Below are 6,000 nucleotides of genomic sequence, written 5' to 3' on the forward strand. Positions count from 1 at the left end.
CATTTACATCCCTCACAACCGCTGATCCCTCTCCGCTGTGGTCTCCACAACACACCAACAAACAGGCACGTTTTTTGTTGTTTAATGGTGTTTTATTTCTCCTTTAAGCTGCGCGGAAAGCAAAGTGTATTGAGGATGTTTTCCCTGCTTCACGGCACACACAATCCCCCTTTGTCCTGTTCCTGCACCTTATGCTTTGATCTCACCGTGACTGCCCCTTAAATCATTTCTACTGTCTATGAAAAATCAATAGATACGGAGGGAAAGTGCACTGACTGATTTTGTCTCTGTCCTCAGACATATAAAGCAGCCTTCCTGAAAACTGAAAGCAAACCATATCATTCAGTGAAACGTTTATCCGCTTAATTGTGTCATTCAAAAGACATCAGGCCGGTCTCTTTAGTTAAATTTGAGGTCCTGAGAAACATATCTTGTCTGCAAAGCCTTGAAGCAAAATGCAGTGATAAACACCCACTGCTTTTCCCCAAAATGTCCTCTTTTGTGGGAAAATTCTGCCCCTCTGCTGCTCAGTATTTGCCACGTACGGTCAGTGGCGTGCATGTTTGAGCAGCAAGTCATTAGTTTCTCTTTAGAAGAAGCTGGCAGGCTGTAGTGATGACAGGTAAGAGTTAGTGTGATCCTCTTGGATAGATAAACACTAATCACCCACAGTGGGCAGTGTGAAGAATGTGTGGTCTGAGAGCTCTACTTGCCAGCTGGGATGCAGATGTTGTCTAGATTGCGCTCGCTAGCAGTGACAGCACTACTTCCTCACAACTGAACGGCCATTACAATAGCTATTTCATCTACAGATATTCATAGAGCCTGAAACAGAGCGACTGCTGATAGAGTGTTGCTCTATGCACATTTCCTCAATCCTGCAATTCAACATCATGGCACATTATGATAATATACACCAGGAAATCTGCCCTAAAATTACACTAGCGTGTCAGACTTAAGCTTAGCATAAATGCATGTCTAATAATGAATATGTAAGATTTTATCTCTCAGGATGATACTTGTGGAGAGAAACTGGTATTTGTAGCAATAGACTGAGAATGTTGGTATAAACAAGATGAGGCTTAAGTGACTGAATTTAGTGCGGCTGGTTAAAGATGTTAAATGTGAGTTTAAAATTATGCAGGAATCACGGGAGGGAGGACAGGAACACGCTCAATTGAATACATTGTGGGCCACAGATCCAATAAGAAATGCACACAGACAGACAGTCAGGCAGGGATCATTGGGCTTTTCTCTCCATGCCATATGCCAATAAATGAATTATTCAGGGAGGTAGGATTGAGGTTTTCTTCCCAATCAGTGCAACAAATCCGGAGCCCTTTTTTCTGCCTAGCAGCCTCATCCACGCTCAGACACCTGGCTCCACTATGAAGTCTAGCTGGCAGCAGGAAGCTGCTGGGCAAACTCACAACCAACAGAGAGGCATAAGCAAACACTGGACATCAAATCTGAAAATGATTCAATCACAGCAAAACCTTAACTAACGACTAAGGTTCTTTTTAGGTATTTTCCAGGACTCTAGTCCTGTGAAACTCATTCAAAAGCCCCAGTGATCAACTGCTGCAGCCCAGTATCGCCAGGAATTACATCTATATTGGACACACATCATCCAGTGTCCAAAGTAGTGTGATCTACTGTATATGTAGCAAGGCGGAGAGTAAGGGTGTGGAAGTCAGAGATTTTCCTTAACTTAAAGGTGTCAGTATACTTGAAAATAACTAGTCCATCCGACAGCAACAGAGCATACGGCCACACTTAGAGACTGGGGTAAAAAACTGCTATACGAGAGAGGGGCAAGATGCAATAAACGCCACACATCTTTGGACAATCTTTCCTCGAAGGGGTTCATAGTGTCCCCCGCCCAATTTCCAACACAAGAAAAGTGTGCGTTCAGGTCACTCTTCAATCGACAAGCACTTCACATGAAGCACACTTGTTGCCATGTACAGATATTGTAGAAAGCAAGAAATCTAAAAATGGTGTCATTGGACGTTTTTATGTAATCAGTGGTATTGTAGAATAGTCTGATGCCGATAGTGTCGACTGCTGCCATGCGCTTATCTAATTTTCTATGCTGCCAAAATGTAAGATTATAGAAACTGTTTTTGGTTTTTATACGCCTTCTGATTCCTCACCTGGGCTATTATTATTCAAGTCAGGGCAGCATGTGCAAAGAAGTAATATCTTCAGGAAAAATAAATAGACAAACAGGGGAAAGATGACAAAATGAACAAGAAACCTCTGGTACTTGAGAGAGTTACCCTGAGTAAAACTGAAGCAGGCAGTGAACTATCTATATGGGACAGATGTAAATTTTGCCACTTATGTAGAACCACTCCATTAAGGCAAGAACAAATCAGCAAGCGGCAGCTAATTTCCTGAATGTCTTCAGTTAATCTCATTAATGGGCACAATTGTGTGAGTAGATAAGGAGCAGCACACAAAAAAGCAGTATGTTCCCGAGCAATATATGGCCATGCGAGGCAAATTCAGCACTATTCACCACCTGGGAAACATCAAAAGACATGTAGGGAGGGAGCGTGTGCAGAACAAGCAGAGGACTGAGCACGACACTCTGTGGCTTTGGAGATAAGCTGTACTACTGTATGCTTGTTGAGCTTGACTGTGGAGACACTAAAATAAAACCAGCATTATTTAATAGTGTGTTTAAAGCTTCGTTATCATCAAGCATGGAATTCATAACTCTCTTCTTTTTTTTTTTTAACTCATTAAGCAACGAGATGGTCATTTAGAAATGAGTAAAACAAAACAAAGTAGGCCCAAAAAAAGCCCATTAAGAAGCTAATCTTCTATGAAATGCGAGGTCAACATCTCAAACATTTGTAACACCCTATTAGGTTCATTCAAGCTCAATTCCTCACAACATGCATAAGACCAAATTGTTTTGACGATAACGCACTTCACTTGCATCAGTACCCGAAGCACTAGGCTGATTACACACGTCGCTTTGCGGTCGTCAGGGGAGCTCACTACTGGGAAAATCCACTTTTAAATAATGTCTGTGTTTGATTTCTTGGCATGCTGCTGAGCGCAAAGTGCATCCACAGACTGCATTGATGAGAACAAAGGGTAATGGCAAAACTGTTGCGTGCCGCTCGTTCCCACTTTGGCATCCGTGTCAGGCCGACAGGTGGGGAAAAGAGTGACACAGCATATTTGTGAATGAAATGGACCAGATTGCACGGTACACTCATAGTGATGAGAAATCCAATTCATATGGCTCCCTGCACCGGAGAGACTTCTGACAACCAAGAGACAGCCTGCCAAGAGAACAACAATTCAAGTCTATTCAATTTAATCACTGCCACAGGAACATACAATAGCACTGAAGCAGGAGTCCACTGAGTGGATGGTGCAAACTATTAACTCATCTCCAACACTGCAAGGCTGCACCTAGCTGATCTGTGACCTGCAGTGCGGTGACATTTTGGGACGACGCAACAGCCACGCATGATGAAGAGTAATGTCGATGCAAATGAATGTGGTTCAGGTGAAAACCATGGCGCAACATAGAGAAAGGTAATAAAAAATTAGGCATTAAAAAGGCTGCACAACGAAACAAAAACACTGCATTAAGCCACGATAGCCACAGTGTCATGTGACTGGTTTGAGGCGAGGCAGATGCTGGGACACTTAGGTCATGTCCTCTGTATTTTGTCAGGGAATCTGGGGCATTTTAGCGACCTGAGGTGCATTTTAATCTACAATTGAAAGGTACACATGGTGATTGTCTTGACACACACCTCACCTTTATTAAGGCCATGCTTTAAAGCTGCACCAATCAATATTTTTTATATGAACAATGGGTCAAATGACAATGTGTAAAGCAATCAATGCAGACGATGTGGTTCTCTTCAGCTCTCAGCGTTTTTGCATCTTTCAGCTAATTGCTTTGTTCACTCTCACTGCTCTCATCAGTGTTGTTTTGTAGCAGAAACAAGCAGCAATTTTCAGTGAAAAAGCTCAGATAGCTCCACTGTACACTACCTGCTCAGCACCAAACCACAGACAGACAAAGTTAACTGGTTAACATGGTGGAGCATTTAGCAGCTAAAGAGTCAGATATTTCCCTCAGGAGTTGGTATATGTAATTTAATCTTTTAAAAGTTAGATTTCAATTGTACCAACTATGAAGACCAAACAAGGTTTTCACTAAACAACAGACGTGGTGGGATGGTGGGAAGGAAACCCTGAGACAGATTCTAATAAATGAATAATCAGTGTCATTGTTAAGTAATATTAGGACACCAGTATACTGACAGTTGTGTAAAAATGAAAAATAATCTCCTGCGATCTGTGAACACTGGCGCTCAATTCGATTGGTACATTTTGGTGCAATGACCTTCGTCAAAATATAACCACTCAAAGAAGGAATAAAAACACTAATAACAACTGTTGCTTTGTTTCCTTGAACATTAGTAATTATTAGTCTAAATCACAAACTACATAATGGATCCATAGCAGAAGATAAATGGAGATGATTCGAAAAAAAACATGAAGAAAAGCTTGTGCATCTGTAAATTGACTGACACCCTCGTGTGAACGCTGACACACTGAGCAGTAAAAAGTGAATGAGACAGAGATGGGATGAAGAGGATGGCATGGGTGTAGAGTTACACCCAGTCTGCTGCCATTAGGGAGGCGGGAAAGGGAGCCGAGGCTGTGCATCAAGTGTGTGTGCATTTGTCCGAGTGAGCTCTGCCTCTACCTGTGTGCGAGCATCTGTGAGTGGGAGGAGGGGGGTGTTCAAATGAAAATAAGTCTGCGTGCACATGAAAGCATGAAAGGACAGCGTGTAGCCTTTAACATCACCCACAATCCCCTGCAGCAAGGTCATGCAAACCATCAATCGATAGCGACCGAATAAGAGCACAGATCGTGGTGAACAAAAAAGAAGCAAAGCAATGAAGCTCAGGTTGTAGCTGAATTGAACCGTGCCGCCTGCCACCACCGCCAGCATTTCACCTGGATTTTACCTTCCTCATTAAGGAGGGGTTGGCGATAGTCAAACCTGGCCTATAAAAGATGCCCTTAACCATTTTATAGACATAAAAGCTTCTGCCACAGGTAGCCGCCCCTCTGCATGACACCTCAAGGTAAGAAAAGCTTTGTCTGCACACCAGACATATTAAGCAGCGGTGTGCATTTGCATGGTAGACGGGCATCAGTGGAAAAGTCACACTCTTTAATGTAAAACCGTTAAATTAAGCATCCTGCCTCTGCATAATGCATCTGTGTCTCACTTGGAAATAGAGCACGCCAGAACTTCAGCAACATGTAATCACATGCAAATGAAAATATTGTCATGTTCCTTTCTTGTCAGGGTTGCAAGTGTTCATATTAATTTGCAAGATCAGGGGATGATCACAGCTTTGCCTGCAGCGATTAACCTCCTAGCGTCAGATTAAGCCAGCACATCCGTGTGTGTGTGTGTGTGTGTGTGTGTGTGTGTGTGTGTGTGTCTTTTCAGTCATTCATTCAACATGAAAAGTGTGTATGAATGTGTGTGTGTGAGAAGGGTGGATGTGTGTGAAGGGTGGATGGAGACAGAGAGGCTGTTCATGTGCTCTCCCTCCTTGCATCTCTATAATAGCCGGTAATAATATTGTTTATAGGAGGGGCAGCTGTTCCTCCTATGACAGCTCCTCTTTTTCCTGTTATTAACCACACACACACACACACACACACACACACACACACGGCCTGACTGCAGCGCTGGTCGCGTCTATACACCGCTGTAAAAATCTCCTCCTCATTCTCTGAAATGATAATTGGGGAGAATCCTTGGCCATTGTCTCAAGTGCATTACATCATGCCAGCCTCTCAGTCTGCATCCCGCCCCCCTTTAACTCTCTCCTCTGTCTCTCCACTGTGACAGCCGGCCTGCAGAGCCTCACAATGTCAACCACACACACGAAATGTATAGGTTATATACACCACGTATCCATCCACATCAGG

This window comes from Enoplosus armatus, chromosome 22, assembly GCF_043641665.1.
Source record: "Enoplosus armatus isolate fEnoArm2 chromosome 22, fEnoArm2.hap1, whole genome shotgun sequence".
Taxonomy (NCBI): Eukaryota; Metazoa; Chordata; class Actinopteri; order Centrarchiformes; family Enoplosidae; genus Enoplosus; species Enoplosus armatus.